Here is a 27,401-nt window from a genome sequence, read left to right as displayed (position 1 = left end):
TTGCCGCTGCGGTAGTTCTGGGATGCAGCGAGCTCAGAGCACTGAGCTTGGTCTTTGTCCTGCGCCCGAGCGGCTCCGTCCTCGCACTTCTCCCTTCCCTCCTCCCCCGCTCGCGCGATTTGCCCACCTGGAGGTGAATTCAGTAGTGGACTTCTTCGTCTTGCCTGTCTGCTGTGCAGGGAGTTCTTTGTGGAGTTATTGTTGTCTGATTCGTTGTAAATTCCAGGTGAGATTTCCAGAGGCTCACCTCACACCACCATTTTGATGACATCACCTCTTATCTGTCTTTATTCCATGTGATTAATGCAAGTAGACTGTCCAAGACGTCTGAGTTTGTTTTTTCCCCCTTCCACTTTTTTCCCCAATCTTTAGATTCAAAACAGCAGCCCTGCTGACTTAGTAAAAGGAATAGAAACTTATCTTCCTTGGAAGAAGTATTTGAAATCTATAGGGAAAAAAGAGGTTATCAAGCCAGCCCACAAACCAGAGAATGTTACAACAAATCAGAAGGGTAAAAAACATATACAAGTTGCTCTGGAATCTTAGGTTTCACTCACATCCAGAGCTACTGAGTCCAGAAGGACGAAGATTCAGATAGTCAAAGGACATTGCTTTGAGTTGACACAGTGAATTTATTTTCAGAAATACTCACCTTTTCTCCCCAATATTAGTTTTCATTTAGTAATTCAACAAATATGTGCCTATATCTGTGTCAAACAAATTATGCTCTGAAATTTACCCATCAATAAAACCCTAGAGAATTATAATTATCAACATAAGGCAGATATTAGAAGAGTGTTGATTACTTTCAAGATCATATAATAGTTGATAATAGCACCAACAATGGATCTCATACAAGATAGTGGTTCCATGAGTTAATAGTAGAGCTGAAAAATTCCATTGCCTAGTGACATCGTAGCCATAATAATGTTATAGCACAGTGCATTGCTCACGTTTGTTGTGATGTTGGTATAAACAGACCTACTGTGCTGTCAGTTATAGAAAAGTACTGTATAGTGCATACAATTATGAACATTACATAATTTTGATAATGATAATAAATGACTATGTTGCTGGTTTATGTATTTACTATAGTATATTTTATTCTTATTTTAGAGTATACACACTCTACTTATAAAAAAACTTTGCTGGAAAACAGTATGCTGTGTTATATCTGCAGAAGCCTCATACATTTTGTGTTTACCATAAAAAAAAAAGAACCAGTAAAAAGTGAAGAATGCAATAACTGAAATGAAAAATACATCATAGGGACTAAACAGTAGATTAGATGAAGCAGAGGGTCAAATAAGCAATATATAGAAGATAAGGTAGAAAACACCCAATCAGAAAAGCAAAAAGAGAAAAGAATCCAGAAATATGTAGACAGTTTAAAGGGCCTCTGAAACATCAAGTATACCAATATTCACCTCATTGGTGTACCATAAGGAGAAGAAAGAGAAAGGAATTGAAAACCTATTTGAAGAAATAATGATGGAAAATTTGCCTAACCTCACAAAAGAAATAGACATATGATCATAGGAAATGCACAGAGTCCAAAACAGATGAACCCAAAGAGGCCTTTATTAAGACACATCATAAATAAAATGGAAAAAGTTAAAGACAAAGAGAGAATCTTAAAAGTAGCAATAATAGACCTAGAGGGTATTATGCTGAGTGAAATATGTCACATAAGGACAAATACCATGTGATCTTATTTATATCTAAAATCTAAATTACCTACAAGGGAGCCCAACTAAGACTATGGGCTCCTGTATGGAGAAGTCAGAACATGAGCAGAGATGAGGTTTTCTATAACTACGTCTCTATAAAGAGATTACTGTGAATGTGAAGAAAAAAAAAAGACTATGAGCTGATTAGTTAACAGAAACTTTGCGGATCAGAACGGGTTGGCATGAAACATTCAAAGTGTTGAAAAGTAAGATGTTACAACCAATATTACACAGTCCAGACTGGCTATCATTTAAAATTGGAGGATTCTAAAGATCTTTCTAGATAAGAAAAAGCTAAGAGTTAATAACCACCAAACCAGTTACAAGAAATGTGAAAGAGACTTGTTGAAAAAAAAAAGGAGAGATACAAAAATGGCGGCGTGAGGTGAGCCTCTGTAACGCTCCCCTGGAATTTACAACGAATCGGACAACAATAACTCCACAAAGGACTCTTTGCACAGCAGACAGGCAAGACGAAGAGGCCCACTACTGAATTCACCTCCAGGTGGGTGAATCACAAGAGCAGGGGAAAAGGGAGAGGAGAAGTGCGGGAATGGAGCCGCGCGGGCACAGGACATAGACCTAGCTCAGTGCTCGGATCCCACTACTCCCGGATCTTTCGCAGCTGCGGGAGAGGGAAGGACTCGGACTGCTAGGGGTCCGCTTACGGCCCACAGGGCTGAGGGGGCAGCATATAACACGGCTGAACCCAACGCTCCTGGCAGCAAAGACTGAGAGAAGAGGGCTGAAATCGGTGGTTTAAGCCCTCACTGCCAAGCTGAGAAGGGAAGCCTTAGGCACGGAGACTAGCCGCCCCCTCCCTACCCACCCAGAGCTCGCCCCGCCCCCACCTGCCCGATGCTAGAAGCGATAAAGTAGCAGTGTCGGCTCAAAGGACAAAATATTTGCTGCTCTGAGAACTGTGACCGCAGACACAGATTCGCAGCTCAACTAGTTCCGGCAAAGCAGGACTAGCTGTGGTGGTGGTCACGGCCATTGCTCTGGGCCACCTCTCACAACTCACCCCGCCCCTGGCCCCACCTATCTGGGTGGATCCCTGCCAGGAGTAAACAGAACTGCTGAAACAAAGGGGCTCTGAATCTGGTACAGAAAGAGCTTTGGAACTTCAAAAGCTCTTCGCATACCTATCTACCTGTTGCAGAAGACACTCCTGTAGATGTCTAGGAAGAGAAATAGTAAATCAGTGATTGCCATGAATAACCAAGGCAACAAGACAGCTCAGAAAGAAAGTGAAAAGTCTCCAGAAAAGGAACTTAGAGATATGGACATTTGTGATTTAAATGACAGAGAATTCAAGATTGCAATTCTGAAAAAACTGAACGAGATGCAAAAAAACACAGAAAGGCAGTTTAATGAACTCAGAAACACAATCAAAGAACACTATGAGCATTTTACAAAAGAGATTGAAATCTTGAAAAAGAACCAAATAGAATTTCTGGAGATTAAGAACTCAATAGAAGAAATTAACAATAAAATATCCAGCTTAGGTAGAAGAGTTGACCAGATGGAGGAAAGAATCAGTGACATCGAAGATAGGAACCTGGACTTTACACAGAGGGAAGAAGAAAGAGACTTGAGATTTAAAAGAAATGAAAGAACTCTACAAGAACTTTCTCACTCCATCAGAAAGAGCAATATAAGAATAATGGGCATAACAGAAGGAGAAAAAAGAGGGAAGGGAACAGAGAATATATTCAAACAAATCGTCGATGAGAACTTCCCAAACTGTGGAAAGAACTGGATCCTCGAATCCAAGAAGCAAATAGAACACCTAATTACCTCAATCCCAACAGGCCTTCTCCAAGACACATTGTATTCAAGCTGTCTAAAATTCACTCCAAAGAAAGAATCCTCGAGGCAGCCAGGGAATATAAGACGGCAACTTACAAAGGAAAGCCCATTAGATTATCATCAGATTTTTCAACAGAAACTCTACAAGCTAGGAGGGAATGGAACCAAATATTCAAACTATAAAGAGAGAAATTATGAGACAAGAATAATATATCCAGCAAAGATCTCCTTTAGATATGAAGGAGGAATAAAAACGTTTCCAGACATCCAAAAAATGAGGGAATTTTATAATACACGACCTGCACTACAGGAAATACTAAAGGAGGATATTAGACCACCATTAACAGGGACAACTTGTGGCAACCGAAACATAAAAAGGGGGAGCGTAAATGCCTGAACTGGAATATGGGAATAGAGAAAGTAAGAGTACTGAAGAAACTGGAATACTCTAAATATCAAACTTTCTTTTACATAAACTCAAGGGTAACCACTCAAAAAACATCCAAATCTGAAATATATACTGTAATAAAAGATGAAACATAGGAAAACATCATAGAATACCACCACACAGAAATAATAGACAACAACATAAAAGGCAAAGAAACTATGGAGAACAGCCTTACCAGAAAACTAAAGACAGAATGACAGGAAATCCTCACATATCAATAATCACCCTAAATGTAAATGGACTGAACTCACCAATAAAAAGACAGGAGTAGCAGATTGGATAAAAAAACTAAACCCAACCATATGCTGTCTACAAGAGACAAATCTCAGCTACAAGGACAAGCATAGACTCAAAGTGAAAGGGTGGAAATTGGCACTCCAAGCAAATGGTACCCAGAGAAAATCAGGTGTAGCCATAATGATATCAGATGAAACAGACTTCAGGGTTAAAAAGATAACAAGAGACAACGATGGACATTTCATAATGGTAAAGGGGACAATACAACAAGAAGACATAACAGTCATCAATATTTATGCCCCCAATCAGAGAGCACCGAAATATACCAAGCAACTACTAACAGAACTAAAAAGAGAAATTGACCAAAACACAATTATACTAGGGAACTTAAATACATCATTGAGAGCTATGGATAGATCATCCAAACAGAAGATAAATAACGAAATCGCAGCCCTAAATGACACATTAGATGAAATGGACATCATTGACATATATAGAGCACTTCATCCTAAAACATCAGACAATACATTCTTTTCTAGTGTACTTGGAACATTCTCAAGGATAGACCATATATTGGGCCATAAAATCAGCCTAAGCAAATTTAAGAAGATTGAAATCATACCAAGCATATTCTCTGATCACAAAGCTTTGAAATTGGATATCAACTGAAAACAGAAAGCAGGAAAAAACACAAATACATGGAGATTAAACAACAAACTTTTAAAGAACGACTGGGTCAAAGAAGAAATTAGAGGAGAGCTCAAAAGATACATAGAAACAAATGACAATGAAAATACATCCTACCAAATTTTTTTGGATGCCGCGAAAGCAGTTTTAAGAGGGGAATTTATATCATTACAGGCCTATCTCAAGAAACAAGACAAATCCCAAATAAATAACCTCATGTTACACATTAAAAAACTAGAAAAAGAAGAACGAGCGAAACCCAAGGTCAGCGGAAGAAAGGAAATAACAAAAATCAGAGCAGAACTAAATGAAATAGAGAACAAAAAGACAATAGAAAAAATTAATGTGACAAAGAGCTGGTTCTTTGAAAAGATTAACAAAGTTGACAAACCCTTGGCTACCCTCACTAAGATAAAAAGAGAGAAGACACTAATTAACAAAATCAGAAATGAAAAAGGGGAAGTTATCACGGACACCACAGAAATACAAAGGATTATCCAAGAATACAATGAAGGACTATATGCCACCAAATTTAATAACTTAGAAGAAATGGACAAGTTCTTAGAAACATATAGCCTTCCAAGGCTGAATCATGAAGAACTGGAAAATCTTAACAGGCCGATCACCAGTAACGAAATTGAATCAGTCATCAAAAACCTTCCCAAAATCAAAAGTCCTGGACCAGATGGCTTCACCAGTGAATTCTACCAAACCTTCAAAGAGGATCTAATACCAATCCTGCTCAAACTCTTCCAAAAAATTGAAGAAGAGTCAGTACTCCCTAACTCATTTTATGAGGCCAACATTACCCTGATACCAAAACCTGGTAAGGACAACACAAAAAAAGAAAACTACAGACCTATATCTCTGATGAATACAGATGCTAAAATCCTAAACAAAATTCTAGCAAATCGAATACAATAATGCATTAAAAAGATTATTCATCACGACCAAGTGGGGTTCATCCCCAGGGCACAAGGATGGTTCAACATTCGCAAATTTATCAATGTGATACATCACATAAACAAAATAAAGGACAAAAATAATATGAATCTATCAATTGATGCAGAAAAAGCATTTGATAAGATACAACATCCATTTATGATTAAAACACTTACTAAAGTAGGTATAGAAGAAAAATACCTCAACATAATAAAGGCCATATACGACAAGCCCTCAGCTAATCTCCTAATTAATGGTGAAAAGCTGAAGCCCTTTGCTCTACGTTCAGGAACACGACAAGGTTGTCCCCTATCACCTCTGCTTTTCAACATAGTGTTGGAAGTCCTCACCAGAGCTATCAGGCAAGAGAAAGAAATAAAAGGCATCCAAATTGGGAATGAAGAAGTTAAATTATCACTCTTTGCAGAAGACATGATGCTATATATGGAAAACCCTAAAGACTCCACCAAAAAGCTATTAGAAACAATCAATGAATACAGTAAAGTTGCTGGCTACAAAATCAACGTACAAAAGTCCATTGCTTTCCTATATACCAACAATGAAATCTCATAAAAAGAGATAGAAAAAACAATTCTTTTTGCAATTGCAGCAAAAAGAATAAAATACCTAGGAATAAACTTAACCAAGGATTTGAAGGATTTATATGCTGAAAACTATAAGACATTTTTGAAAGAAATTGAAGAAGACACAAAGAAATTGAAAGACATTCCATGCTCATGGATTGGAAGAATCAACATAGTTAAAATGGCCATATTACCCAAAGCCATATACAGATTTAATGCAATCCCCATTAAAATCCCAATGGCATTTTTTAAAGAAATAGAAAAAATCATCAGATTTGTTTGGAACCACAAAAGACCCCGAATAGCCAAAGCAATATTAAAAAAAAAGAACAATACTGGAGGTATCACACTCCCCGATTTTTCCTTGTACTACAAGGCAACAATAATCAAAACAGCTTGGTATTGGCGGAAAAACAGACACATAGACAATGGAATAGAATTGAGAACCCAGAAATAAAACCACATAAATATGGACAGATAATTTTTGACAAAGAAGCTAAAAACATACAATGGAGGAAAGACAGCCTCTTCAATAAAGGGTGCTGGCAGAATTGGATAGCTACGTGCAAAAGAATGAAACTGGACTGCTATCTGTCACCATGTACCAAAATTAATTCAAAATGGATCAAAGACTTAAGCATAAGACCTGACACAATAAACTGCATTGAATAAAACATAGGTACTAGATTTATGGACCTTGGGTTCAAAGAGCATTTTATGAATTTGACTCCAAAGGCAATGGAAGTAAAAACTAAAATAAACAAATGGGATTATATGAAACTGAAAAGCTTCTGCACAGCAAAAGAAACTATTGACAAAATAATGAGGCAACCAACTGAATGGGAGAAGATTTTCGCAAACAGTTCCTCTGATAAGGGGCTAATATCCAAAATATACAAGGAACTCATGAAACTCAACAACAAAAAAACAAACAACCCAATTGAAAAATGGACAGAGGACCTGAAGAGACATTTCTCCAAAGAGGATATACAAATGGCAAATAGACATATGAAAAAATGCTCAACATCGCTAATCATCAGAGAAATGCAAATGAAAACCACAATGAGATATCACCTCACCCCAGTCAGAATGGCTTTCATCAACAAAACAAATAGTAACAAGTGTTGGAGAGGCTGTGGAGAAAAAGGAACTCTCATACAGTGTTGGTGGAATGCAGACTGGTGCAGCCGCTATGGAAGGCAGTGTGGAGGTTCCACAAGAAATTACGAATAGAATTACCACATGACCCAGCAATCACTCTCCTGGGTATCTACCCCAAAAATATAAAAGCATTTCTCTATAGAGACACGTGTACGCCAATGTTCATTGCAGCTTTGTTTACTGTGGCCAAGACATGGAAACAACCAAAATGTCCTTCGATAGATGAATGGATAAAGAAGTTGTGGTACATATACACAATGGAATACTATTCGGCGTTAAGGAAAGATGATATAGGAGCATTTGTGACAACATGGATGGATCTCGAGAGAATAATGCTAAGTGAAATGAGTCAGACAGAAAAAGCAGAGAACCCTATGATTTCACTGATATGTGGTATATAAACCAAAAAGAACAGGACAAACAAATGAGAAACAAAAACTCATAGACACAGACAATAATTTAGTGGTTACCAGAGGGTAAGGGGGTGGGGTGTGGGTGATGAGGGTAAAGGGGATCAAATATATGGTGATGGAAGGAGAACTGACTCTGGGTGATGAACACACAATGGGATTTATAGACGATGTAATACAGAATTGTACACATGAAATCTATGTAAATTTACTAACAATTGTCACCCCAATAAAATTAATTAAAAAAAAATGACATTGCGATTTTGATGGGGATTCCAATAAATCTATATATTGCTTTGGGTACTATGGCCACTTTGACTATGTTGATTCTTCCAAATAATGAGCACGGAATGTATTTCATCTCTTTGTGTCTTCTTCAATTTATTTCAAATATGTCTTATAATTTTCAGCATATTAATCCTTCACATCCTTGGTTAAGTTTATTCCTAGGTATTTTATTCTTTTTGCTGCAATTGCAAAGAGAATTGTTTTTTGTATTTCTTTTTCTGAGAGTTCATTGTTAGTATATAGGAATGCAATGGACTTTTGTAGGTTGATTTTGTAGCAAGCAAGTTTACTGTATTCATTGATTGTTTCTAACAGTTTTTTGGTGGAGTCTTTAGGATTTTCTATATATAGCATCACGTCATGTGCAAAGAGTGATACTTTAACTTCTTCATTCCCAATTTGGATGCCTTTTATTTCTTTCTCTTGCCTTATGGCTCTGGCAAGGACTTCCAACACTATGTTGAAAAGCACAGGTGATAGGGGACAGCACTGTCGTTTTCCTGAACGTAGAGCAAAGGTCTTCAGTTTTTCACCATTAATTATGAGATTAGCTGACGGTTTTTCATACATGGCTTTTATTATGTTAAGATATTTTCCTTGTATACCGATTTTATTGAGTGTTTTAATCATAAATGGATGTTGCATCTTGTCAAATGCTTTTTCTGCATCAATTAATAGAATCATGGGATTTTTGTCCTTTATTTTGTTTATGTGATGTATCACATTGATCGATTTGTGGATGCTGAACCATCCTTGTGCCTCAGGGATGAACCCCACTTGGTCATGATGAATAAACTTTAATGATATCAGATGAAACAGACTTCAGGGTGAAAAAGATAACAAGAGATATAGATGGACATTTCATAATGGTAAAGAGGTCTATACATCAAGAAGACATAACAGTCATCAAAATTTATGCCCCTAATCAGGGATCACCAAAATATACCAAGGAACTACTAACAGAACTGAAGGGAGAAATTGACCAAAACACAATTATACTAGGGACTTAAATACATCATTGACAGCTATGGGTAGATCATCCAAACAGAAAATAAATAACGAAAGAGCAGCCCTACATGACACATTAGATGAAATGGACATACGTGACATATATATTGCACTTCGTCTTAAAACATCTAACTATATATTCTTTTTTAGTGTACCTGGAACATTCTCAAGGATAGACCTTACATTGGGACATGAAATCAGCCAAAGCAAATTTAAAAAGATTGAAATCATACCAAGCATATTCTCTGATATCAATGCTTTGAAATTCGATATCAACTGTAATAAGAAAGCAGGTAAAACACAAATACATGGAGATTAAACAATATACTTTTAAAGAATGACAGGGTCAAAGAAGATACTAAAGGAGAGTTCAAAAGATACATAGAAACAAATGACAATGAAAATATATCCTACCAAAATTTTTGGAATGCAGCGAAAGCAGTTTTAAGAGGAAAATTTATATCATTACAGGCCTCTCGCAAGAAACAAGAAAAAATAACATAAATAACCTTATGTTATACTTTAAAGAACTAGAAAAAGGAGAACAATTGAAACCCAAGGTCAGCAGAAGAAGGGCAATAACAAAAATCAGAGCACAACTAAATGAAATAGAGAACAAAAAGACAATGGAAAAAATGAATGTGACAAAGAGCTGTTTCTTTGAAAAGATCAACAAAGTTGACAAATTCATGGCTAGCATCACTAAGAAAAGAGAAGACACTAATTCACAAAATCAAAAATGAAAAAGGGGAAGTTATCACGGACACCACAGAAATACAAAGGATCATGCAAGAATAGTATGAAGAACTGTACACCACCAAATTCAATAATCTAGAAGAAATGGACAAATTCTTAGAAACATATAGCATTCCAATCCTGAACCATGAAGAACTGGAAAATCTAAACAGACCGATCACCAGTGAGGAAATGAAATTAGTCATCTAAAACCTTTCCAAAAGCAAAAGTCCAGGACCAGATGACTTCACTCGTGAATTCTACCTAACCTTCAAACAGGATCTAATACCATTCTTGCTCAAACTCTTCCAGAAATTGAAGAAGAGACGTACTCCTTATCTCATTTTATGAGGCCAACATTACCCTGATACCAAAACCTGGTAAAGACAACACAAAAAAGAAAACTACAGACCAATATTCTGATGAATACAGATACAAAAATTCTAAACAAAATTTAGCAAATTGAATAGAACAATGCATTAAAAAGATTACTCAACACGACAAAGTGGGTTTCATGCCTGGGGCACAAGGATGTTTCAACATCCGCAAATCCATCAATGTGATACATCACATAAACAAAATAAAGGCCAAAAATCAGGATTATATCAATTGATGCAGAGAAAGCATTTGACAAAATACAACATCCATTTATGTTTAAAACACTAAATAAAATAGGTATAGAAGGAAAATACCTTAAGATTATAAAGGCAAGCCCTCAGCTAATCTCATAATTAATGGAGAAAAATTGAAGCCGTTTGCTCTATGTTCAGGGACGCGACATCGCTGTCACCTATCACCTCTGCTTTTCACCATAATGTTGGAAGTCATTGCCAGAGACATCAGGCAGGAGAAAGAAATGAAAGGCATCCAAATTGGGAATGAAGAAGTTAAATTGTCATTCTTTGCAGATGACATGATGCTATATATAGAAAACCCTAAAGACTCCAAAAGCTATTAGAAACAATGAACGAATTCAGTAAAGTTGCTGGCTGCAAAATCAACATACAAAAGTCCATTGCATTCCTATCTACTAACAATGAAATCTCAGAAAAAAAAATACAAAAAACAATTCATTTTGCAACTGCAGCAAAAAAAGAATAAAATATCTAGGAATAAACTTAACCAAGGATGTGAACGACCTATATGCTGAAAACTATAAGACATTTTTGAAAGAAATTGTAGAAGACACAAAGAAATGGAAAAACATTCCGTGCAGTTAAAATGGCCATATTACCAAAGTAATTTACAGGTTTAATGCAATCCCCATCAAAATTCCAATGGCATTATTTAAAGAAATAGAACAAAAAATCATCAGATTTGTTTGGAACCTCAAAAGACCCCATAGAGCCAAAGCAATCTTAAGAAAAATAAACAATACGGGAGGTAACATGCTGCCTGACTTTAGATTGTACTACAGAGCTACAATAACCAAAACAGCATGGTATTGGCAGAAAAACAGACACATAGACCAATGGAATAGAATGGAGAACCCAGAAATAAAACCACATAAATATGGACAGGTAATTTTTGACAAAGAAGCTAAAAACATACAATGGAAGAAAGACAGCCTCTTCAATAAATGGTGTTGGGAGAATTGGATATCCAGGTGCAAAAGGATGAAACTGGACTCCTATATGTCACCATGTACCAAAATTAATTCAAAATGGATCAAAGACTTATGCATAAGACCTGACACAATAAATTGCATAGAAGAAAACGTAGGTACTAAACTTATGGAGCACGTGTTCAAAGAGCATTTTATGATTTGACTCCAAAGGCAATGGAAGTAAAGGCTAAAAGAAACGAATGGGACTATATGAAATTTAAAAGCTTCTGCACAGCAAAAGAAACCATTGTGAAAATGAAGAGTAAACCAACTGAATGGGAAAAGATTTTTACAAACAGTTCCTCTGATAAGGGGCTAATATCCAAAATATACAAGGAACTCATGAAACTCAACAACAAAAAAACAAACAACCCAATTGAAAATGTGCAGAGGACCTGAAGAGACATTTCTCCAAAGAGGACATACAAATGGCAAATAAATATATGAAAAAATGCTCAACATCAGTAATCATCAGAAAAATGCAAATAAAAACCACGAGATATCACCTCACTTCAGTCAGAATGGCTATCATCAACGAGACAAATAGTAACAAGTGTCGGGGAGGCTGTGGAGTAAAAGGAACACTCGTACACTGTTGGTGGGAATGCAGAGTAGGGCAACCGTTATGGAAGGCAGTGTGGAGGTTCCTTAAAAAATTACGAATAGAATTACCGGATGACCCTTTAATCTTTCTTCTGGGTATCTACAGAAAAATTCTGAAAACATTTATTCATAAAGACACGTTGACTCCAATGTTCATTGCATCTTTGTTTATGGTGGCCAAGACGTGGAAACAACAAAAATGTCATTCGATAGACTAATGGATAAAGAAGTTGTGGTATATATACACAGTGGAATACTATTCGGCAGTAAGAAAAGATAATATAGGAACATTTGTGACAACATGGATGGATCTTGAGAGTATAATGGTAAGTGAAATAAGTCAGACAGGAAAAGCAGAGAACCCTATGATTTCACTGATATGTGGTATATAAACCGAAAACAACAAAAGAACAAGACAAACAAATGAGAAACAAAAACTCATAGACTCAGACAATAGTTTAGTGGTTACCAGAGGGTAAGGGCGATGGGGTTGGAAGATCAGGTTAAGGGGGATCATATATAAGGTTTTGGAGGAAGAACTGATTCTGGGTGGTGAACACACAATGGGATTTATAGATGATGTAATACAGAATTGTACAGCTGAAATCTATGTAATTTTACTAACAAATGTCATCCCAATAAATTTTAAAAAGAGCAATATTGTACAACTCACAAAATATTTGACACTTTTATTTCATTTTCTGTACATCCTATCTATTTTCATATTCTCCCTTAAAAAAACTTATGTTGTTTTTATAGTCTGATATTTTATTAGGTTGGAGCAAGAGTAATTGTTGTTTTTGCAATTATTTTTTTAACTTTTTAAACCACAATTACTTTTGCACCAACCTAATACATGGGAAACAATGGAGTTTCCATTGCTGTCAAGACAAACAAATGAGAAACAAAAACTCATAGACACAGACAATAGTTTAGTGGTTGTAGACGGTAAGGGGGGTAGGGGGAGGGAGATGAGGGTAAGGGGGATCAAATATATGGTGATGGAAGGAGAACTGAGTCTGGGTGGTAAACACACAATGGGATTTATAGATGATGTAATAAAGAATTGTACACCTGAAATCTATGTAATTTTGCTACCAATTGTCACCTCAATAAATTTTTTAAAAAAGAAAAATGAGTCTCCAGAAAAGAAACTTAATGATATTGAAATATGTGACTTAAACGATAGAGTATTCAAGATTGCAGTTCTGAAAAATCTCAACAAAATGCCAGAAAACACAGAAAAGCAATTTAATGAACTCAGAAATGCAATCAAAGAACAACATGAGCATTTTACGAAAGAGATTGAAATTTTAAAAAAGAACCAAATGGAATTTTTGGAGATTAAGAACTCAATAGAAGAAATTAAGAATGAAATAACCAGTTCAGGTAGTAGAGTTGACCAGATGGAGGAAAGAATCAGTGACATCGAAGATAGAAACCTGGAAATTACACAGATGGAAGAAGAAAGAGACTTGAGACTTAAAAGAAATGAAAGAACTGTACAAGAACTTTCTGACTCTGTCAGAAAGAGCAATATAAGAATAATGGGCATACCAGAAGGAGAAGAAAGAGATAAGGGAACGGAGAACATATTCAAGACGAACAAATGAGAAACAAAAACTTATAGACACAGACAATAATTTAGTGGTTACCAGAAGGTAAAAGAGGTGGGGGGAGGGAGATGAGCATAAGGGGGATCAAATATGTGGTGATGGAAGGAGACTGACTCTGGGTGGTGTACACACAATGGGATTTATAGATGATGTAATACAGAATTGTACACCTGAAATTATGTAATTTCATTAACAATTTTCATCTCAATATTTTTTTTAAAAAAGGACGGAAAAAAAGAATAATGATAGTTAAAATTTTGTTAAAATATCTATGAGAAATAACATTAAACTTGTCCCTGTTTCTATTAACAAAGAATTATTTTGAGTTTAGTTGTGTGAACTCAATATAGATAGCCCATTTCTTAATTCTAAGGACTTACACATTTCTGCAGGAAAATAAGATTGATAATGTTGGTCTCTTCATTTGTCTAATTAAAATAAGTGAAAAGTAAATATTTAACTCTATGTTTTTACTTGTATCATAATTATTTGAAACTACTTTTAGATAAACTGAATGTATGTTTTCCAAAAAGCATTTACTTCTGGGCCAATAACCTAGTTCACTTGTCATGAATTGGAAGTAGCCACAATATGGTTCTACTACTTAATTGCTATCAGAATGATTGACTTAAGCTAAAGTATTCCAAAACCCAAATTATTATTTTTGGTAGATGTCCTTCTGTCAAAATATAAATATAATGCATTTATTTGGCTTATGTCACAGGGTTCTAAACTGCAGATCAGCCCTTGTTGTTATTTAAGGGTTTGTTTTGTAACTAATTTATCCCAGAGTGTTCACCATTCCTTGTTATATTGCTTAAAATATCTCATGGATTCATAATTGGGATTTCTCTTTGGGTGCAGTATGCAAGTGGTGATAACTGGTTTGTACATTTTCCAAGTAAAATCATTACAGTCATACACCAAAATGTAAAAATTTAGGGCCTGCGTGTCCCATTCCTTTTCAGATTTCAGAGGAAACCCAGAACTCTACCAAGGAAAAATTTCCCATTTTCTGTAGGCACTACTTTGGTGAATTTTGATCTTGTATTTATTTAGATAAATATACTGATTCAAATTCTGAATTAAAATGATTGATTATTGTGACACATGAATTAGTTGTTAGTTGAAAATTAGACAATCTTTATTTCAGGTTTTTGCCTTAGAACATAATCTCAAACTTTCAGATGTTCTTCTCTCATAAGAAAAAAAACATCACAAAATAAAGTTAATGTTAATAAAATAAAAATAACTCTGTATGTTATCATTTTGACAATGATTATGTCTGGATTATAGGATTACAAATTGTGGTGTTTACCTGCAAGTTTCTTTTGGACTGGGTTATTCTCCAATCCTCTTTTCTCCTTGACATTCATCCCTTATTTAATACCCTCATAACCACCAATAGAAGGGCTTTGATTTTCTCTGTTCTTGCTTCCTGGTAACCATATGCTTAGGTATGTGACTTGGATCTTGCACACTTGAAGTGGGAATTTAAATCTAGAACAAGAGATTTGTCAAAGAGATGCTTCGGATTCATTCCATAACTTACAGCACTGTTGGCTGTGCTCTCTACTACAATTCTACTCAGTCTGTGGACCAGCAGCATCAGCATCACCTACAAGCTTGTCAGAAGTGCAGACTCTGGCCCACTCCAGACCTACTGAATTAGAACCTACGTTTGAATAAGATCCCCAGGTGATTGAATGAACATGAAATTTGAGAACCCTTGTCTTTCTTACTGGTGTCCCACAGTGGGTCAGCAATATCTAGATTATTTCAACTACTAATAGTAACTTGTTTCCATTTTTCCAGTCCTCTTGCTCAGCCCTTTTCCTGACCATTGTAAGCCATGTCATGTTAATTCTCTGAGTCCTTGATATTTTTCCAGCAATATTTTTGGTTTGTTTGTTTGTTTTGCTTAACATGAATTACTTTCTATTACTTGCAACTGAGAATGTCCTAATTGATGTACAGGTTATTTAATTTAAGAGCATTTCCAGTATTTCTAAATTTTCTGCAATGTTTATATACTACTTTGATAATCAGTCAAACAAAAAAGTTATTTTAAAGCACACAGCTGTTTGAAACCACAGAATTTAGACCACGTTGCCTTGGTCTTTATGCTTAGAGAACATTTTTTTCTTTAAAAAAGACATTGTGTTTTGGTGTTATTTTCTGCCTACACTGAGAGGTAAATCAGAAGCATCTGAGTTACATTTATTACTGTTTTTGAATGATGTTTGTGAGGACATTTTTTTACAAATTTCATAGTTACAGTAGGCCCCCCTTACCCATGGGGGATATGTTTCAAGACTCTCAGTGGATGCCTGAAAATGTGGATAGTACCAAACCCTGTATACACTATGTTTTTCCCTATACTTACACCTATACAGTGCAAGACATTAACAACTAGTAATAAAATAGAACAATTATAACATTACACTATAATAAAAGTTCTGTGAATAGTTCTGGGCCATTATTAAGTAAAATAAGGATTACTTGAACACAGTACTGACAGTCAATCTAATAACCATTAGGGCATATGCAGCATGGATGTGGTGGAAAAGGAATGATTCACATCCTGGGCAGGATAGAGTGGAACAGTATGAGATTTTATCATGCTACTCAGAATTATGCATAACTAAAAACTTATGAATTGTTTGTTTCTGGAATTTTCCATTTAGTATTTTTGGACCACAGTTGACCATGGGTAACTGAAACAGCAGAGAGCAAAACAGTGGGTAAAGGGAGTGTGGGGACAGAGCCAGGAGTGCAATTTCCAGACTCTCCACCTCATGTGGAAAGGTGCTGGCTCAGGTAGTAAATGGCCATCAACTGTGATTGGATGGCCATCAGCTGTGGCTAGTTGGCCGTCAGCTGTAACCAGTGAGCCATTGGCCGTTAATATAAGTGCTGTGGCTACACTAGCAGAAAACGGGGACTAGCAAGAAGATGGTGGCTGAACTAGAAGGAGCGGATTGCAGTTGGTATAGCAGATTGCAGCTAGCAAGTGGGGTTGGTTGGCAGAGAGAGGTGGACAGCAGGTTGTGGATAGTGTGGCTCCTGCTTCCTGTGTCTCCAGTTCAGCCGCCAGTGAGAGTATAGTGATATGACTCTTCTATCTATGGCTCCATGGGTGTTCCTTTTTGGCCTCACCATGTCCTGAATTCTTATGTGGGGAACGGGACTAGAGACCCCACGTGACTCCCTGCATGACAGGAGGACTACTGTTTCTCCTTTCTGAAGACCCACTGGAACATTTCTCTCATGTGTCAGTGCCAAGGAAAGCTATAATACCTCCTGAGAACTAGTGTTTTACGTTCAAATAAAATTGAAAATTCTAATTCTAAGCGAAATAAGTCAGACAGAAAAAGCAGAGAACCCTATGATTTCACTGATAGGTGGTATATAAACCAAAAACAACAAAAGAACAAGACAAACAAATGAGAAACAAAAACTCATAGACACAGACAATAGTTTAGTGGTTACCAGAGGGTAAAGGGGATCAAATATATGGTGATGGAAGGAGAACTAACTCTGACTGGTGAACACACAATGGGATTTATAGATGATGTAATACAGAATTGTACACCTGAAATCTATGTAATTTCACTAACAATTGTCACCCCAATAAATTAAAAAACTAAAAAATTAAAAAATTTAAAAAATTGCAAATTCTTAAAACCAATGTTTTCCTGAAATTTCCGATTCATTAGAATCACCTGGGTGAGGGTAAAGGGGATCAAATATATGGTGATGGAAAGAACTAACTCTGGGTGGTGAACACAGAATGTATAGGTGATGTATTCCAGAATTGTACACCTGAAATCTATGTAACTTTGTGGACAATTATCAACCCAAAAAACATTTTAAAAAAAAATCACCTGGATTGCTTGGTTAAATAGATTTGATGCACTAAGTCAATATCTAAGGGAAAGACCTGGTGATATTCATGATCAACCAATTGTTTCTTTCTTTGTTTTCAGCGGTTTGAAATTCTGGCTATACATTAGCCTCACCTGAGAAGGTTTTAGAACTTACATGCCTGGGCCCCACCCAACTTCAATTACATTAGAATCACTGATAATGGAATCTTGTAAAAACAAAAAATAGCATAAATAAAAACTACTGTGTAATCTTAACATACAGTCAAAGATAAAAGCACTCTACTGGCTGAATTTGAAGCCCACCAATTTTCTTTGCCTTACGGTATGCATTAATATAAAATTAACTTTATCCTTGGGCTTCATTTTATTATTTTGTGACTGACTTCCTTTTATTTTGTTCTGATTTTATATATATATATATATATATATATATATATATATATATATATATATATATATATATATATATATCTTGTTCCTATTTCAAAATTGTAATTGGATAAATGAATGAATGTACTGAACAACCAAAGCCTATTATCAAATATTCTATTACATATACCAGAACATACATGGTGAAAGCAACCACTTTCCCCATGAATTTTTTTCTCCTCGACATTTCTCGTTATTCTGTATAAATTGCAAAGGATCAAGGCAAACTGGCAAGAGACAGAGGCAGAAGCCTAAACAAAGCTATGCCTGTTATCTGATTTATGTGTCCTGGGCTGAGACTGGGGGCACTGAAATGTGAGAAGGGAAAGTAAGAATAGAGATGGGGGCAGGGGGAGAGCATCCTATTGTGGAAGTTACCAATTGTTCTTCCCTGTGGGGAAGAGTGACAGTTGATATGCCACCTGATGTGCCCCAAGATCCTCTGTAATATGTCAGCACTTATGACACATGTATAGGCCAAGGGCTCATTCAAGAGGCTTGAAGAACTCTTATCTCCATTCCAAACTTACAAATACTCATGAGACACTTTCATGATGGCTTATTGCCACACTCTATTATGACCAGGACGCATTATGGTGATAATTTATCCCTTGCCTGCATTCTATCAACAAGCTCCTACTCTCCACTATTTAAAGACTAATTAAGGATGCTTTCAGAATTCACATTACTGAACTACATCTCTCAACAAGTCTCTGGATTATAACTCAATTCTAGAAGGTAGTAGTTAAGCCATTCATCTCTAGTTCCACCCATCTGTTCTTTTACATTTTTTTTTTTTTTGGAAGAGCTTGAAGAGAATAGGTGATAATTCTTTTTTGAACGTTTTTTAAAATTCACCTGTAAAGCCATCTGGTCCAGGACTTTTGTTTGTTGGGAGACTGTTGGTTGCTGATTCAATTTCCCTGGTGGTAATCAGTCTATTCAGGTTTTCTGTTTCTTCTTGAGTTAGCCTTGGAAGGCTGTACACCTCTAGAAATTGTCCATTTCTTCCAGATTGTCAAATTTGTTGGCATATAGTTACTCATAGTAATTTCTTAATTTTTTTTTGTATTTCTGCGGTGTCTGTTGTCACTTCTCCTCTTTTATTTCTGATTTTATTAATTTGGGTCCTCTCACTCTTTTTTTTAATGAGTCTGGCTAAAGGTTTGTCAATTTTGAAACAACTCTTGGATTCATTGATCTTTTGTATTGTTTTTTCTGGTTTCTATTTCATTTATTTCCTTTCTGATCTTTATTATCTCCTTCCTTGTGCTCCCTTTGGGCTTATTTTGCTGTTCTTTATCCAGATCCGTTAAATGTGAAAATAAACTGTTGATTAGTGATGTTTCTTGCTTCTTTAGGTAGGCCTGCAATGCTATGAATTTCCCTCTTAGGACTGCTCTCGCAGCATCCCATAGATTTTGGGTCGTCGTGTTTTCATTTTCATTTGTCTCAAGATATCTTTTGATTTCTTCCTTGATCTCCTGCTTGACCATTTTATTACTTAGTAACATGTTATTCAGCCTCCATGAATTGGTGTGTCTTCCAGTTTTTTTCCTGTAGTTCATTTCTAATTTCACAGCACTGTGATCAGAGAAGACAATTGGTATGATTTCAATTTTCTTCAATTTATCAAGACTTGTTTTGTGGCCTAACATATGATCTATCTTAGAAAATGTTCCATGTGCGCTTGAGAAGAGCGTGTATTTGCAGCATTGGGGTGAAATGCTCTGAAAATATCGATTAAATCCAAGTGGTCCAATGTATCATTTAAGGCTGTTGTTTCCATATTGATTTTCTGTCTGGAAGACCTGTCTGTTGTTGTCAGAGGTGTGTTGAAGTCCCCGAGTATGATAGTGTTACTGTTGATCTCTCTCCTCATGTCAGTCAATAGCTGTTTTATATATTTAGGTGCTCATATGTTGGGTGCATAGATGTTTACTAGGGTTATGTCCTCTTGTCAGATCAATCCTTTTATTATTATATAGTGCCCATATTTATCTTTTAATATGTTCTTCATTTTAAAGTCTACTTCATCAGATATAAGTATTGCAACTCCAGCTTTTTTCTCGCTTCCATTTGCATGAAATATCTTACTCCAAACCTTCACTTTTAGCCTGTGTGTCTTTTGATCTGAGATGAGTCTCTTGTATACAGCATATACAAGGGTATTGCTTTCTTATCCACTCATCCACCCTATGTCTCTTGATTGGTGCATTTAATTCATTTACAGTTAAAGTGATTATTGATATATATGTAGTTATTGCCATTTTTAAATTTGTAGTTAGTTTGTTTTCATCTTTCTTTTATTTACAGAAGTCCTTTTAGTATTTCTTGCAATGCTGGCTTGGTGGTAATAAATTCCTTTAGCTTATTATTTTCTGGGAAGCTCTTTATCTCTCCATCAACTTGAAATGATAGTCTTGCTGGATAAAGCAATCTAGGTTGTAGGAGTTTGTTTTCCATCACTTTGAGTATCTCCTGCTACTACCTCCTGGCCTTAAATGTTTCTGTAGAAAAGTCATTTGATAGTCTTATGGGAGTTCCCTTGTATGTAACTCTCTGTGTTTCTCTTGCTGCTTTTAGGATTCTCTGTCTTTAAGCTTTGCCATTTTAACTATAATGTGTCTTGATGTGAACCTGTTTGGGTTTATCCTGGTTGGAACTCTCTGCACTTCCTGGGCTTGTATGTTGGTTTCCTTCATCAGGTTAGGGAAGTTTTCTGACATTATTACTTCAAATATGTTCTCAATCCCTTGCTTCCTCTCTTCACCTTCTGGTATTCCTATAATGCGCATGTTGTTGTGCTTGCTGTTATCCCAGAGGTCTCTTCAACCATCTTCATTGTTTTTTGTTTTTTTTTCTTTCTGTTTTTCTGTTTGGGTGATCTCTGTTAACTTGTCTTGTAAGTCACTGATTCGATCCTCTGCTTCATCTAACCTGCTGGTCATTCCTTCAAGTGAGTTCTTAATTTCAGTAATTGTGTTCTTTAGTTCTAGCTGGTTGTTCGTTAAGATTTCTACATCCTTTTTTAGTTCTAACTGGTTGTTCTTTATGATTTCTATATCCTTCTTTATGTCTTCTTCAAGATCCTTAAACATATTTATCACCAGTGTTCTGCACTCTGTCTCTGACATGTTGGTTACCTCTGCTTCATTTGGTTCCAGTTGTGGAGGTTTCTTCTGTTCTTTTATTTGGGACATGTTTCTTTGTCTCCCCATTCTGACTGACTCTCTGTGCTTGCTTTGAAGTAGTAGGAAGATCCCCTAGAGCTCTTAGTTCTTGCTGGGTTATCTTATGTATTATGTGTCCTTTATATTTGACTTGGACTACTTCGTTCTTCTCTGCATGTGCTCCACAGGTGGTTCGTGTGTTTAGTATATCGTCCTGTTCAAGAAGAACTTTAATTGCTTTTTGCTTGTGAGTAGGTAGGTTTAACTCCTAGGCCGTCTAGTTGTGAAACTTGGCTCTGCCCACCACAGGGTGTTCTGCTGGGTGAGGGTTGGCCACTTAAATGAGGTTTGGCCTCTATGGGCTCTTGTGCCTTCAGAGAATTCCCTCTGGGTGTGTGACTTGTAGGTCAAACCCGGTAGTACTCTGGTTTGGTCCAGAGTTGGCTTCTGGATATGTTGAATCTTGTGTCTCTTAAGCTGGGCCTTGCTAGGGCAGTTTCAGCACAAATCAAGTTACCAAGTACAACAACAACAACAACAAAGAAAACAAATCAAGTACATTCACATGTAAAATACAACCGACAATCCCCACTCAACATAGGCCAAGATATCAAAGAAATAAAGACAGAACAAAGCAAATCACAAAGAGGAGAAAGAAAAAAAGAAGAAGAAAAGAAAGGAAGAAAAAAAAGAAAAAGAAAAGAAAAGAAAAAAAGAGAAAAAAAGAAAAGAAAAAAAAAACGGAAAACAAAAAAACAAAAAACAAAAACCACCAAGCAAAACAAAACAGAAAGCAGCACCAGTCTTGGCTTAAGCCCACCAAGTAATCTCCAGGTTGTCCTCCTCTGTGCCAAAGAGTTCTCTGCCTAGTCGCAGGCAGCGCTAGTCACCTGGTGCCCAGAGTGAATTTGGGAGTGTAGATTTAAATGTGAGGGGCTGAGGTGTCTGGATGACAGTTTTCAGAGAGACCGTGCAGTTTCTGTCCTTTCCTGCACAAATGCACGCTGAGAGTAGCTCCACCAGCCCTGTGCCCAGTACTCCTGAGTCTTAGGGCCCTCCTTCTGTGGGTGTGTGGGAGGGGTCGTGTGGGAGATCTCTAAGCTGCTGAAAGCCGGGAGCTGCGTCTGCCACTTACTGCTGAACTCAGGGAGTGCTTCCGCGGTTGCCCTTGCCCCGCCCCAGGCCAGCCAGAAAGGGTGGGGGCTGGGGATGGAGGGGTCTTCTCCCTCCAAGGCCAGCCACGTCACACTCCTCCCGCAGGCCTGAAAAGGTGGTGGCTGGAGGTGTGGGAGTCTCCTCTCTCCTAGTCCAGTGAAAATCCCCTCCTCCCAGCCTCTTCCGAAGGTCAGAGCTAGCTGCCAATCATCCCAGCGCCTGAGCACAGATGCCCCTCTGTAATCTGACACTACTCTTCAGTTCAGGGGTCAGTGTAAGTCTCTGGAAGGGTGGGGGGAGGATTCGAAAAGCGCGGTGAGGGGCTCAGGTGTGGCGTCTGAGTTGTTTGTCTGCCCTAGGGCCCACGAGCTGCCCGCCCCGGCGGGAGAGATCAGCTGTGGGACGCAGGGAAAAGCCCACCTCCTGGACAGTGGGTGGAGCAGTGCTCTCAGCTGCACCCTGGGCTCCTGTGGGACTCTAGAGCCCCAGGTTCTGCCTGCCGCTGCTCCTGTGGGCACGCTCCTCTTGCCCTCCTCGCTCCTCCCCTGCTCGCCCAACTAGCGCACCTCAAAGGAAACCTTTCGCGAATCTCCGCTCAGTCCTGGTAGCCGCGCAGCGCAGCGGTTGCTGTACAGCCTGGGCTCCGCTGTGGGGGGGTTAGTGTTTTCACTTCGCGCCCCTCCCTCCTCACCCGCTTGCCTAACTAGCGCACTCCAAAGGAAACCTTCCACGAGTCTGTGCTCCGTTGTCCTGGGCGCCGCGGCGGCGTTGCCGCTGGCCTCGGCTCTGCGGGGGTGGGGTGGGGGGGCGCGCTTCCACTTCGCTGTCCTGCCTCCTCCCCTGCTTGCAATCCGCGCACACCTTCAGGTAATTCCTCCACGAGTCTCCCCGCTGTTCTGCGTGTTCTATATCTCCCTGTGTCTTTAGAACTGCGGTTTACCGCCGCTGCCGCAGCTGCCGCCGGCCTGATTCCACCACGAGACCGCGCGTTTCCACTCCGCTCCCTTCCTTCTTCCCCTGCTCGCCCAATTTGCGCACCTTCAAGTAATCCTTCCACGAGTCTCTTAGGAGTCTCTTAGCTGTTCTGCGTGATGAGCAAAGAGTTGTTTGATGGGTTATATGTCCCGTTTGTAATAAGATCCGGAGGAGAACTCAGAAAATGTGCCCCGCTGCCGCCATTCCTATGACGTCCAAGAGTTGGTTTTTAGAGATCATAAACAAAATCGAGAAAATTTTAGCCAGACTAATTAAAAAAAAAGGAGAGAGGACTTAAATTAATAAATCAGAAATAAAAGAGGAGACGTGACAACAGATACCACAGAAATACAAAAAATTTTAAGAAATTACTATGAGCAACTATATGCCAACAAATTGACAAACTGGAACTAATGGACAGTGTTCTAGAAGCATACAACATTCCAAGGCGAACAGAAGAAGAAACAGAAAACCTGAATAGACGGATTACCACCAGGGAAATTGAATTAGTATTCAACAACCTCCCAACAAACAAAAGCCCTGGACCAGATGGCTTTACAGGTGAATTTTAAAAAAACATTCAAAAAAGAATTATCACCTATTCTCCTCACGCTCTTCCAAAAAATCCAGAAGGAGTAAAGGCTCCCAAACACTTTTTACAAAGCCACTATCACCCTGATCCCAAAAGCAGACAAAGACACCACAAAAAAAGAAAACTACAGGCTGATATCTCTAATAAACATAAATGCAAAAATCCTCAACAAAATATTAACGAACAGAATTCAGCAATACATTAAAAGGATCATACACCATGATCAAGTGGGATTCATCCCTGGTATGCAAGGGTGGTTCAACATCCACAAATCAGTTAATGGGATACACCGCATTAACAAAATGAAAAATAAATATCACATGATCATATCAATAGATGCAGAAAAAGCATTTGACAAAATCCAGCAGCGATTTATGATACAAACCCTTAAGAAAGTGGGAAAAGAGGGATCATATCTCAACATAATGAAGGCCATTATGGGGTCTTCATACTCAATGGGGAAAAGCTAAAACCATTCCCCTAACATTAGGAACAAGTCAAGGTTGACCACTTTCTCCACTTCTATTCAACCTAGTGCTGGAAGTTCTAGCCATAGCAATGAGACAAGAAAAAAAAAGTCATCCAAATCAGTAAGGAGGAAGTAAAATTGTTATTATATGCAGATGATGTGATTCTATATATAGAGAACCTTAAAGAGTCCACCAAGAAACTATTAGAGCTGATAGATGAATTTAGTAAAGTAGCAGGATACAAAATTAATATTCAGAAATCAGTTGCATTTGTATATACCAATAATAAAACATCAGAAGGAGAAATTAAAAAAGCAATCCCATTTACAATTGAAAGCGTATAAAATATCTGGGAATAAATTTAACCAAAGAAGTCAAAGATCTGTACTCAGAAAATTATAAGACATTGGAGAAAGAAAGGAAAAAAGATAAAAATAGATGGAAACACATACCATGTTCATAGATAGGAAGAATTAATATAGTTAAAATGTCCATGTTGCCTAAGGCAATATACATATTCAATGAAATCAACGATGTTTTTTACAGAAATAGAACATAAAATCCTAAAATAAATATGCGATCATAAAAGACCCCGGATAGCCTCAGCAATCTTGTGAAATAAGAAAAAAAATGGCAGGTATAATGATATCTGACATCGAGTTATACTGCAAAGCTACAGTAATCAAAAAGCATGGTTCTGGCATAAAAACAGACACATAGATCAATGGAACAGAATAGAGAGTCCAGATATAAATCCATGCCTATATGGCCATTTAGTTTATGACAATGGAAGCTAGAATGTATGGTGTGGTGAAGACAGTCTATTCAATAAATAGTGCTGGGAAACCTGGACAGACACATACAAAAAAATGAAGCTGAACCACCTCCTTACACCATATACAAAAATAAATTCAAAATGGCTTAAAGATTTAAATGTAAGATCTGAAACCATAAAATTCCTATAAGAAAATATAGGAAGAAACTTCACAGACATTACCCGGAGTAAGATTTTTACTGATATATCCCCTTGCGCGAGGGAAGTAAGAGAAAAAAAAATAAACATTACATCAAACCAAAAAGATTTTTCACAGCAAAGTAAACCATCAGTAAAACAAAAAGGGACCCTACTGAATGGGAAAAGATATTTGCCAATGATATATCTGATAAGGGGTTAATATCACAAATTTATAAAAAAACTCACTCAACTCAACTCCAAAAAAACAAACAACCCAATTAAAAAATGGGCAGAGGACATGAAGAGACATTTTTCTTAAAAGGACATACATATGGCAAAGAGACATATGAAAAAAATGCTCAAACTCACTAATCATTAGAGAAATGCAAATGAAAACCACAATGAGATACCACCTCACCCCAGTCAAAATGGCTATCATCAATAAATCAACAAACAAGTGTTGGCACGTATGTGGAGAAAAGGGAACCCTTGTGCATTGTTGGTGGGATTGCAGATTGGTGCAGCCACTATGGAAAACAGTATAGAGGTATCTCAAAAATCTGAAAGTGCAAATACCTTGTGATCCAGCAATTCCACTCCTAGGTATCTATTCAGAGAAATCCAAAACTCTAATTCAAAAAACTTTATGCACTCCTATGTTTATTGCGGCACTATACACAATATCCAAGACATGGAAACACCTGAAATTGGTTGATGACTGGATTAAGAAACTGTGGTACATTTATACTATGGAATATTACGCAGCCATAAAGAAGAAAGAAATCTTATCATTTGCAACAACATGGATGGACCTAGAGAACATTATGTTAAGTGAAATAAATCAGACAGAGAAAGATAAATACCATATGATGTCACTTATATGTGGAATCTAAAGAAAAGAATAAGTGAATGAACTAATCAGGAACAGTTTTTGAGACTTAGAGGAAAATTGAGGGTTGCTAGATAGGAGGAGGGTGGGGATAAGAGGGAAGGTGAGTGGATTAGAAAACAGTCAGTAACCACAAGATGGCCACGGATTCTGAAAATTAATTTGGGGAATGTAATCAATAATGTTGTGAAGATTTTGTAGGGGATTTGATGGTCACTTTTCTCATTAGGGAGACAACCTCAGGGATGATGTAGATGACTGATCACTGCATTCTACTCCTGAAGCTGAAGCTGAACAATAATGAATATCAACTACAAGTTTGTATGTATATGTATGTATGTGTGTGTGTGTGTGTGTGTGTGTGTGTGTGATGTATGTATGTACTTACAAGAAGCAGAGTACAGCATTAGGAATAGAGACAGTGGAAATGTAATGGCTCTGTGCGATGTCAGATGGATAGTGGATGGAGATACTGTGTTTCACACAGTCTGAGGGATATAAAAGATAAATGTCTAAGTATTACTTTGTCTTTTGCACCTGAAACTAATAAAAGAATAGAAAAAACAATAGAAAGAAATAGAAAAAAGGCAAAGGACCTGGAGAGACATTTCTCCAAAAAGAACATACAAATTGCCAATAAACATTTGAAACAATACTCAGCATCACTAATCATCAGAGAAATGCAAATAAAAACCACAATGAGTTACCACCTCACACCAGTTAGAATGGCTGTCATGAGAAAGACAAATAATAACAAGTATTGGAGAAGCTGAAGAGAAAAGGGAACCCTCACACACTGTTGGTTGGAATGCAGACTCGTGCAGCTACTGGTGAAGGCAATGTGGAAGTTCCTCAAAAAATTAAGGAGAGAATTATCATATGACCCAGCAATCTTTCTCCTGGGTATCCACCCAAAATATCTGAAAACATATATCCATAAAGACATGTGTGCTTCAATGTTGATTATAGCTTCATTTACAGTGGAGAAGACATGGAAACAACCAAA

Source organism: Rhinolophus hipposideros, assembly GCF_964194185.1.
Source record: "Rhinolophus hipposideros genome assembly, chromosome: 13".
Taxonomy (NCBI): Eukaryota; Metazoa; Chordata; class Mammalia; order Chiroptera; family Rhinolophidae; genus Rhinolophus; species Rhinolophus hipposideros.
Note: the sequence above shows the minus strand (reverse complement) of the source record.